This window comes from Spea bombifrons, chromosome 2 (genome assembly GCF_027358695.1).
Source record: "Spea bombifrons isolate aSpeBom1 chromosome 2, aSpeBom1.2.pri, whole genome shotgun sequence".
Taxonomy (NCBI): domain Eukaryota; kingdom Metazoa; phylum Chordata; class Amphibia; order Anura; family Pelobatidae; genus Spea; species Spea bombifrons.
The window spans coordinates 56,470,260-56,482,294 of record NC_071088.1 but is presented as its reverse complement, the minus strand read 5'-3'; the positions used below and the strand labels follow the sequence as shown (position 1 = coordinate 56,482,294).

The window sequence follows — 12,035 nt, the reverse complement described above, 5'->3', positions numbered from 1 at the left end:
AGAGTAGTGTAACTGATAATATACACTAAAATGTATATCACAATTTCATATGTAGCCCAAATTAATACAGTTTTATAGGTACCTAAAGTATAATGAATTCCGAAATTGCCATCACTCGATAAACTGGAAATATAATTCTAAAATGTTCATATGTATTAATCAAGCATCCCTTTAGTTTAATACCGTATTGGCTCGAATATAGGCCGCACCCTTAAACTTAGGTGCTTTTTTTTTTTAACCCCTTAAGGACAATAGGGGTTTTTACTCGTAGTATATTGCGGGACAATGGCTCTTCTAACGTTTTTCAGTGTTACTGTTTAGCTGTGATTTTCTTCTTTCTCATTTCATGCTCCCACACATATTATATATTGTTTTTTTCAGGACAAACAGGGCTTTCTTTAGATACCATTCATTTTATCATATCGTCTAATTTACTATAAAAGAAATGATAAAATATGGGGATTTTTTGTTAAAAAATTACTTTTTCTCACTTTTTAAACAGAAAACTTTTACTCATCTGCAAAAACTAATGAAAAAACCTGCTAAATAGATTCTACTATTTGTCCTGAGTTTAGAAATACCCAATGTTTTTATGTTTTTTTGCTTTTTTCTTCACGTTATTGGGCAATAAGTACAGGTAGCGTTTTGCTATTTCAAAACCTTTTTTTCCAAATCTGGTAATTCTTCCCCCCATGTGCCATTTCAGGTATCTTTGAAGCCAGCCAATGCAAGTTACCCCATCAAGTCATATATTTTTAAAAACTAGACACCCCAAGGTATCTGAAATGCTGAAGTGCCTGCATTCAACATGCAGGAGGAGCTCGAAAGTTCTCTGTGAACTCAGATCTATTGTTAATGCCATCCTGTGAATGACGGCAACGTCATTCACAGGATGGCACTTGTGGTTGCTCCTCGGAGCAATCACAAGGCGATCGGGGTAGGGGGGTAGTGTTGCTGACATGCCTCGATACTGAGGCTTGTCAGCAACACAGTTTATGCTTAGGAAGCGATTCCAATCGCTTCCTAAGCAGTTTTAGCCAGGCGCCGCCGCGATCTTTGATGATCGGTGCGGCGGCGGCCATTTTTCTTCCGGGGAGGGCTGCCAAGGGCTGCCCTCCCCGGATCCACGGTCAGCCTCACTTGTGAGGCTTCCGTGGATGCTGCAAAGCCGCCGATCGCGACGAAAACGATGCAGCTATTTAACGGCAGCCCGTACATGTACGGGCATTGTCGTTAACACGTTGCACGGCAACCCCGTACATGTACGGGGATTGTCGTTAAGGGGTTAAGAAAAAAATTTCTTTAGTAAAAAAAAAAAAAAAAAAAACACTTAGTGGAACAGACATGCTGCCACTCTGCCCTCCCCAGACATGCTGCCACTCTGCCCTCCCCCCCGAGATATGCACTTTGCCCCCAAGATGTGCCCCCCCCCGAGATATTCTGCCACTCTATCCCCTTGCAGGGGACTCTGTCGGTCTTGCAGGGCCGGCGGGGGACATCTACGCAGTACGCGTATTCAACTTCCGGTGCTGTCACTTCCGCCGTGGGAAGTGCCGGCAAGGAAGATTGTAAGTGTGCATCGCGCAGACGTTCACCGGCTGCGGCGATGCAAGCGTTAACAACCTCTCGCTGCTGGCACGTCTGCACGATGTGCTTTAACAATCTCCCTTGCCAGGACTCCCCCCGGCAAGGGAGATTGTTAAAGCACATCGTGCAAACGTGCCGGCAGCAGAGGTTGTTTACGCACATTGCCGGTGAACGTCTGCACGATGCGCTTAGACAACCTCCCGTGCCGGCACTCCCCCCATTGAAAGTGCTGGCAGGGGAGGCTGTCTCAGCGTATCGGAGAGTAGGATGCAGGTCCCCTGCACCGCTGCGGGGGATCTGTATCCTAACCCTGCTGTCTGTCCGGCGCCCGGAACTGCATGTCCGGGCGCCAGGCGATGCGAATTGCGCGTTCCTGCGCTGGACCCTGTCACGGTCAGGACTACTGTGGAGGGCGTGGGCATGAAGGGGTTAATAGCACCAGGCCTCTGGATTTACTAACTTGACCCCTTAACAAGGCATAAGATACACCAAATTAACCCCCAAATCCTGACTGTATCCCCCCAGGTAGTCTGCCACCACTCACGATTTTGATACCGGATTCGTGAGAAATCCGAATTAGAACCTTTATCTCTATATATATAAACCCACCCCGGGCAAACAATATATATATGTTTGCCGATATATATATATATATAATCGGCAAACAGTTCTTAAAAACAATGGGACTTAAACACAGGACCCTCACTCACGAGTTTCTCCAATAAGCAGGCCTGTGGGAACTCCTTAAGTCCAGATGGTTTTTATGATGATGTTCCGATCAGAGTATATCATGGAGTTCTGCTTTGAGGTCGCTGCATTGTCCCTAAATCAGACTTTTGCAAGCAAACGCCCCTCTGACCACATGACTGATTATATCATACCATCCCCAAGAATCGGGTCCCATCTTTGATGTGCCAATAAGTTATGGGAATGGAATTCCTATAACTCAGGGTCCTTATCTGTTAGGCCATGAATCACCACAGGGGTCCTTTGGGAAGATGACACCTCTAGCCAGAACAGATACAGAGGGCATGCACAAAGAAACACGTTTAAGTCAACATCAGATTAACTCATGGAATGCTTAAACAAAGAAACTAACCACCTCTGCTGGGTCACCTTTCCATGCATCCACTACATTATATGAGTTAATCATGACAGACCCCGAATATAGGCCGCACGCCCACTTTAAAGACTTAAAGTGGGGGAAAAAAGTGCGGCCTATATTCGAGCCAATATGGTAAGTAATCTCTCATACATAAACTGTCTGAATTTTTTTGATAACAGTAATTACATTATTTTAATTACCTTCTTTATAAGTGTGATGAATCTTATTTATTGGTAAATCCTACTTGTACATTCAGAACCTTGGCCCTCCTAACATAAAGTACCCCCATTAATACCATTGGGTGCCAATACAAAAGGATTCTTTTTGTAGAAATTTGTGATTGATGTCTCCTTTGCACAACCCAAAATTAATCTTTTGTTCCAGCAAAAGGTAAGACAAAGATTTCAATCATAGCACAAGCCAAGTTGACACTTCTTTTTTACAATGTAATTTATTGGTTTGATATAGTTGTAGGCCTTCCATCTGTCACATAAAATGTCCATTAGGTTGGTGAAGGATATTGTTTGATTCGCCAATATAAATGCATGCTTACCTCCACACTTATCCACCCATGTCATAATCGCAAATGCAAGTCATGTTTGGTACTTTCCAGATATTTTAAAATCTATAAAAGTTGAAGCAGATTTGTCAAAAACTCAGTTTTCAGCAGAAGAGGGTGATGACGCAGTTCAGAGAACTATTCATAGAAGATTTTCGCTGCCCATCCCAGGTGACACTACAGATAGGACAGGACTCCAAAACATGTAAAAGCCCCTCCCCTCCTTATAGCCTCAGTTTTTCGCCTGCCCTACATCAGATAGGGAGGACTCGTCTCCCGTTTGTTATTTCCCTTCGGCTCTCGGTAGAGCCGGTTCCCTGGGCTAAGCCCCCCTTAGTGGGGGATACCTTTGGCACTATAGCCGGACGGTCTTGTACCTGGTACCCAAAGCAACGGGAGGTTTCCTCTGATTATAGACTTAAATTTCCTCAGGTACATCCGGTTCAAGATGGAAACCATAAGATCCACTCTAGACACCTTATGCCTCCATGTCTTCATAGTCTCTATAGACCTCAAGGATGCTTATCTTCATGTTCTGATTCATCCGTCTCATCAGCAATTCCTGCGCATTGATGTTCCTCGGGGTTCAAGTATCCATCATTTCCTGTTCTAGGCCCTTCCGTTTGGTCTGTCGGCAGCCCCCAGAGTTTTCACAAAACTTCTGGCAGTAGTGGCAGCTCATTTCAAACTTCAAGGTATTTCAGTCATCCCTTACCTGGATGACTGGCAGGAGCTAATCTGGATTTTGAATTGGGACAAGTCTAGCGCCATTCCCTCTCAACAAATTGTGTTCCTGGGCCTATGTCTGGATTCCCACTCAGGAAAATCCATTCTTTCACCTTCCAAGATCGACGTAATTTGTTCACTGGTCCGAAGGGTTCTCTCTGCGCACAGAAGCTTCATAAGAACGTGCATGTCTGTGCTGGGCAGAATGTGATCACAAAATTGTGTCTTTTGAAATAAACTCAAAAAAGGAATTGCACATGGGGACTACTAAAACATATATAATTTTAAAAAGGCCAATTTCAATAAGATAACGACAGCTTAACAACATGTTGACTGGCATAAACTCTTTAGTGGGAAAAAACACTGAGGAAAAATATATATCTTCAAACAAATATAAAGGTTACACTTATTGGGTAATAAATAAATATAAGAGAAACAGATTGAAACCAATGTGGCTTAGTGGGGAAGTAAACCAAGAAATTTAAAAATAAGAAAAGGGCTTTTAAAGCATTTAAATCTGAGAAATCAGAGGGATCCTATATAAGATATAAGGAAGCCAATAATGTATGCAAAAAGGTGATTAGATGGGCTAAACTAGAAAATGACAGAGGGATAGCCAAAGAGAGCAAAACCAACCCCAAAAATTATTTAAGTACATAAATTCTGAAAAAACAAAACAAAAAGGAAAGTGTAGGTACACTAAAAACAGAGATTGGAGTGTGAGTTAACAAGGACCAAGAAAAAGCAGAAACTTTAAATTAACTATTTTTCCTCAGTATATATTAAGGATGCACCTATGGCAAGGGATATGCAAATCACTGCCGCAAAAAATGTGCATACAAATTGTGATTGGATGACCCAGGACAAGGTGCTGCAGCAACTAAAGAAAGTTAATGTCAACAAAGCTCTGGGTCCTGATGGTATTCACACACCCGGTATTCAGCCTGGCCTACTCTGCAGCTAGCCAGTCTTCACCTACAGGGATCTGAGCTCACTCTACTCGAGCAGTCTCTACTTCCTGGGCAGAACAGTGTCTTGTTTTTCCCGAACAGGTTTGGCTACTTGGAAGACTCTCCATACTTTTGCTCAGCATTACAGACTCGATCAGTTGGCGCAGGAGGACTCGCTTTACGGTCAGAAGGTCCTTGAGGTTGTGTTTTCCTCTTAATATTTTCCCACCCTTTGTCTTGGGTATATCTATCTGTAGTGTCACCTGGGATGACAAGGAAACAGTAAGTTCTATTACCGAGAGCTTCTTTTCCCTGCTGATCCCTGGTGACATACTTGTTCCCTCCCTTCCCTTTCAATACATTTTTTTGCATCAGATTTGTTTTCCTGTGTGGTCTGTTATTCACTGGGGTTATCAGGAGGGGAGGGGCTTTTAAATGTTTTGGAGTCCTGCCCTATCTCAGTTATGGAGTAGGAGAATCTGTAGTGTCACCAGGGATGGGCAGGGGAAAGAAGCTTTCGGTTTCTGGGGGGGGAAATGGTATCCAGCTTTAACCCCTTGAATCCCATATGGACGTACCAGTACGTCCAGCCCTTCTTGCAGCGTCAGGGACACATCCTTGTGGGGGGGGGGGGTGAGAAAACCATGTCTCTCACCCCCCTGCCCTGAAGCAGAAAAAAAGTTATTCATTTAAAAAATTTAAAAAAATCATTAATATAATAATATAAATAATAAAAAAATAATAATAATGTGCGCTAAGTGATGTCATTGTGACATCACTGGCATGTTCAGGAGGTCCCTAAGAGGACCTCTAACCATTCTTTTAAAAGATAATAATCATAAAAAATTAAAAAAAAACTTTCATCTCATTGCCCTAGCATAACATCTACCCAGTATAACCCTCCTGCCCCCGTTTACAACCCCCAAACCTGTTAAGCCATAAGCATAAAAATTCTACAAAAAATGTACACCTTATAGTATGTTCCCTGGTGCTGGGAAAGTATGGAAAATCTATATAAATTATGTATTTCTGAAATCAGGATACCTGAATTGATAACCTTGGAGGGGATTTTCCATCACTTTACCTAATTTTGTGAGGATTCAGAGGGAAACATTTTTAAAAAATTAGGTGTTTTTTTTATTTTATTTTTTCTAATTTTCGCTAGCTTTTACTAAATTTCTCATTCAAAATTTTCAGCTAATCGTCCAACTATGGTATCAAAAGAAAGCTCTATCTCTCCTTAAAAAACAATGTATAGTTTACATGGGTACACTATTCACAGGAGACCATAATAATCGATGAATCGACACAGTGCAAAAATGGCAAAATTGCTCTGGGACTTGAGGTACCAAAAACCCCTGGGATTGAAGGGGTTAAACCGATGTCATTATTTACTAAATAAACAGAATTTGAGAATAGGTCATCATCACTAAGCAGGATAAAAGAAATATCTATATACTGCATTTAAGCATTGTTTTTTGACCAGATATTTTGAGTAGTAGTAGTAGTAGTAGTAGACTCTCCCCATTTAAGATGCATGTTTCCAATAACTAGTGACACCAATTTGCTCGTAAATGGTTTATTTAAACAAAATAATAAATCATACATAAAAACTCAGCCAGAAAGAATTAACTCTCTTGATTCCATCATCATGAGGAATACTGGAACAGACTGATAGCTGGCAAGTGTAGCCTGATAAAGATGGTGTAATTGTTACTAATAGCTTAAGAATGCAATCTACAAAAGTAGCTTTCTTTCCATTATGTATTCGTTTTCTGAAGGGTAGTTTTTGTCCTTGTGTTCTAGGTAACCAATAGAATGTGGGTTTAGTTGGGTTGACTGTCACAATGTAGTTATATTCTTAATAATAAAACCTAGATCCCGTCCTTTCAATAATGGCACACTTAATAACGTTCTACAGTAACTTAAGTTAAAGAGCCATTTTATCTCCAGAAAGAGTTTTGTGTCAAGCTAGCCATTAATTTTACAGCAAGACAAGAGGCTTTGTATTTTGCATAACTTCCTCTACTGATTAACCTCCAGCAGCAAAACCGTTAACGATAAAAAGAACAATAACCAATAAGAATGGAGCCCAAAGACCCTATTAGGGCTGCAATAACTAATTGATAATGAAAATCGTTGCCAATGAATTTCATTATAGATTAGTTGAATCGATTTTTATCGATTTATAAAATGAGGGTTTTTTCAGAGCAAATGCTCTGAAAAATACCCTTCGTTTTATAATCCGTTTAAGTGTGACTCACAGCAGCAGTTCCTACTTACAGTTCCTCCCTGCAGTCACTGCCGATTGGCCCACCCATTTACTTCTTATAGTCCCTCCCTGCAGTGAGGGACAGGGAGAAAGAAAGGGGCCAAAGTGCCGATTGGCCCCGCCCATTTCTTATAGCGTCCACATGGCTCAAGAACTCATCTAACTGTGAGTATAGAATTAATATTTGGGCTGCTTAAAGTTAGTTAGTGGGGTATTTAGGGGCAGTGGTTGATGGGGTGTTTAGGGTTAATTTAGGGGCAGTTGTGGTTGATGGGGTCTTCAGGGTTACTTAAGCGGCAGTTGTGGTTGGTGGGGTCTTCAGGGTTAATTTAGCGGCAGTTGTGGTTTGTGGGGTCTTTAGGGTTAATTTAGGGGCAGTTGTGGTTGATGGGGTATTCAGGATTAATTTATGGGCAATTATGGTTAATGGGAGTCTTCTTTTCAGGGTTAATTTAATGCTGAGGACTGAGGGTTAATTAAATTAATTTAATAAGGTTAACCTAAGGTGCAGTTAGAGGCACTTGGGAGGACGGAGTGACATGTGGGGGTGGCAGTGTGGCAAGCCTGGGGTCAAATTTGCATAACTGGTGGGTACATTGGGAAATAAAAACAAGAAATGCATTTTTATCATTTTTTTTTTATCTGCTGTTTGTTTTTAACATCCTACGTTACTTTATTAAATTTTAAATAAATGAAAAATGTACATTTTTTTTCCGATTAATTGAAAAAATAATCGGCCAACTAATCGATTATGAAATTAATCGTTAGTTGCAGACCTAGACCCTATAAATCAGTGGTTCTCAACCCCTTTATCCTCAGGACCCACATTTGTCTTTGATCATTAAGTCGCGACTCAAAAATAACCTCAGAAAAGACGAGGGATTGCTGCTAGAATGTGTAAGGCAGCCCCAGGAAAATGAAATTTTCCCAGTATGCCTCCAGTCCGGCCCTGACCCTCCGCGACCCACTGAAGACAGGGTCGCAATCCACTTTTGGGTCACGACCCATAAGTTGAGAACCACTGCTATAAATGATCAAGAGTCCGGTCACTCCTCTTTTTTTTTTGCTGCTTATCCTCCAGGTGAGAACCTTCCAACTTATTTGCCTTATTCAAACCTACTACTAATATTGTATTTGTGTATTTTATTTATGTTGGATTTGATTAGGGTGTTATTGCCTGCATTTGCCCTTTATATTTTGATTAATTTGTATTTATTCCTTTTGGTTTAGATTAATTGATTATTTTTCATATTTGTGTTCTTTGATATTTCCCCTTACATTATTTTACCATTCCTTGTCTTATTATTTACCTTTGGGTTTATCTCCTGATTCTTGCTGCGGTTTATCTTACCTACCTGTTCCCTTCCCGCCCATGTGTCAGCGCTGTTATTTTCGGCTGTCACGTGGGTCGGCATCTCTACCTCACAGTCGCGCCGCAGCTTCATTTCCACGTGGCGCAACTTCAGGTTTTTGTCTGCGCATCTGCTTCGTTGTGCGCCTTTTTTTCTGCTTGGCTGAGCTCTCCGGCTTCGTGGTTTCTAGTATCTGATACCACTCGGCGGGATCGCCCAGCCCTCTGTTCACCACGGTCACGGATTGTTATTTTTCAATCCGACTGCGGATTTCTTCCCTTCACGACGGTTCAGCCTTTTTAGGTCTGACCACGCGGCACAGCTGTTCGTACTCGCATAGCCCAGTGGTAGAATGCATGGTTTGCATGCATAAGACCCTGGGTTCAATTCCCGGTACCTCTATTTATTTTTCGGCTCCTTATTTTTATTGCAGTGCACCTATTTATTTTAATTTATTTCTATCCTTGCTGACCTGGGTCTTTGACCCACATTTATTACAGGGTTACATGCTTTATGCTTGCAAGGGTGACCCCCTCTGCTGTTCACTGCCTTCCCTCATATATTATCTGGGTCTCTAACTCACCATTTAATACAGGATCACGTACCCTTTGGTTTGCGAGGGTGATCACCTGTGCCATTCCCTGCCCCTACCGGGCTGTTAGGGGTGACCCCCCCTCTCCTGCCTCTGTGCTGCCATTTTCAATTTGGGGCGACCACCCCCCTCCCGCTGTGTTTATAGGGGCTGACCCCCACTGTGCATGCGGGTGCCCCTTACATGCTTTCCCCTTTAAGTGTTCTTTTTAGATAACACATTGGGCATTATGGCAGATAATTCAGACACACCCATCTCTGCAGCTTTTCAGGCATGGCTCCGTTCTGCATTGGCGGCTTCTCTGCCTGCTGTTTTGGCCGAAGCTCGGCAAGTTCGCCCAGGAGAGAAAATAATCCCTCCGGCTGAAGCCGAGGAATCTGAAAATGGGGCTTCCATCTCTCCCTCCGACCGGGATCCAGCCCGCAAACGTGTCTGGGCTGCTGCCCCATCCTTTTCTGACAAGGGCAAGGCCCATCTAAAGCGGTCCAGGCCTGTCAGGGATCCCGGGTCGCCGACAGCTGACCTAGAGGCGGAATATGAGGTGGTGGATAAGTACCGGGCTCCTCCGGCCATGGCTCTCCCTCCTTTTTGGCTGGTGGGCCTGATCTGCAGGATCAACCTTTTGAGGTGACTGATGAGTTGGGCATCCCACTCTTTGACCCCAGGTCGCTGCGCCATCCACGCTCCACCGAATGGACCACATCGATCACATTGCGGAGTTTATCAAATTTTGGCTCTGCTGGCCCCTGGATAAAGAGGTCCACCAGCGGCTCCCGTCTGAATGCCCCATGCCTACCGTACCCACTAAGGTCACCAACACTCCCGAGTTCGACTAATCCTTCGTCACCTTCCTTACGAGGCATGGGAAGGACCCCAGGAAGGGGATTGAGCTAGGTCTACGTTCCACTCAGGACAAGCTCTTGGACGTCTGGGGTCCACTTACCCACATCTTCCAGATGGCAAACGGGGCTCTTGTCGATGGAACTCCATTGAATCCCCATTTGGTCTGTGAATGGACCCAGAGAGCCCTCTGTCTTTTGGGGAACGCCAACTCTGCCCTATCGGCCGAACGGGTCTGTTTCATCTGGATCTCTTTGCATCCTGGACCAACTATCAGACTCCGGCGTCTTTCCGTTGGCTGCCGGATCCGCTCTCTTTAGCTGCGGATGCGTTCCTTCAGTCGTGGCCTCCCAGGGGAGCTTATGCATTTCCCCCATTCTCCATGATCCTTCGGGCTCTCCACACGCTAGCTCGTCAGGGTGTGACAATCGTTCTGGTGACCCCCCCCTCTAGAGAACTCAACCTTGGTTCCCATTGCTCCTAGAGATGTCATGTGCGGATCCCCTACTTCTTCCATTGTTTCGGGACCTCTTGCTGGACCCAGAAGGGCATCCTCACCCTCTTGTCCTACAGGATCGCCTGTCGTTGGTGGCCTGGGCGGTTTCTGGGGATCCTGGGACATGTCAGGGTTATCAGCGACGGCTCGAGATTTTACTGGGGATCCTGGGCTCCTGGCACCAGGAAATCTTACCTTCAGGCTTGGAAGGTCTGGGGTCGCTGGTGTATGGAACAGCATTGTGATCCCTTTACGGCCCCTGTAACAGTCGTTCTAAATTTTTTTTAGCTCCCCTTTTTTCCCAGGGTAAGTCGTACAGAACCATCAACGTGTTTAGGTCGGCCATCTCTGCTGCGTATGTTCCGGTGGCGGGCCTTGGGGTCGGTAAAAATCCCGCGATCTGTCGGCTCCCGCTATGCATCCTTTTGGGATGTCTCCAAGGTCCTTGAGTTCCTGGAGCTCTGGCCAGACAATGATCGTTTGTCTCTCCGTCAATTGTCTGCCAAGCTTGCCTTGCTTCTGTGTCTTGTGGTGTTTCTGATGTTCTTGCCGTTGATGTTTCTTTTTCTCCTACGGGTGTTTCCGTTTGTGTGTCACGCCGGACTAAACCTCATTCCCTCCCAGTTTCTTATCCTTATTTCCCGGACAGGTCTAGGTTGTGCGCGTGTGTGTGTGTGTGTGGCGCCTTTCGTTCTAGCTTACATTTGCGCATCTGAGCCTTTTCAATCCTCTGTTTCAGGACCTCTGTTCATCTCTTACATCCACCCTTGGCCAGGTGGGTTCGTTGGGTCCTCTAGTTGGCTGGTGTTCCAGACTCTTTCGGAGCCCTCTCGGTTAGGGGTGCGGACTGGTCTAGAGTCCGCGTTCCGGACTTTTTACTTTCGCCCCCAGTCTCGCGCTTCTTTTAGTTTTGTGGCTGGGCTTTAAAATTGCAAAATACGAAGCCTCCTCTGTTGCTGTAAAATTGGAGATTAATCTAGCCTTGGTGCAGAATTAATCTGAATTTTATTAAAGACAGGAGGCGAGTATCCCCCCCCCCTTGTCTTCCCTCCCTGGGTTTTCTTTTGTACCACCCTTTCTTGGGTCAGTATGATGTGTTTATTGGCAGTGTTTATTTACTTGTGTTCTCGTTTTTCGTTTATGATTATACTCATGCCTCTCTTTTATTACCAGGTGTTTCCTGTTTTGATTGCCTGGTACTTTCACGTGTCGGTTCTCCTTTTTTTCAGGCCGGTCCTCTGCTATCTAAGGTGCTTGTGGATCCTGTTCGTTATTGAGTTTTCTGCTGGGACATTTGCTGTTTCCTGATTTTCCTCTTTGGCTTGTTCAGGCAAAGAAACGGGAGGAGTGACCAAACTCTTGATCATTTATAGGGTCTTTGGGTTCTATTATTGGCTGTTGTTTTTTTATTGTTAACTGTTTTGCTGCTGGAGGTTAATCAGTAAAGGAAGTTATGCAAAATACTTGCCTCCTGTCTTTAATAAAATTCATATTTAATTCTGCGCCAAGGCTAGATTAATCTCCAATTGTCCCTAAAGTCATCTTCCTTCTGATCC

General features: G+C 44.0%; 1 protein-coding gene across 1 annotated transcript in view; it reads left to right on the top strand.

Moving 5' to 3' along the window:
- Positions 1-12,035, top strand: part of SORT1 (sortilin 1) — a 37,056-nt gene that overhangs the window by 16,485 nt on the left and 8,536 nt on the right. The gene's annotated exons all lie outside the window — the stretch shown is intronic.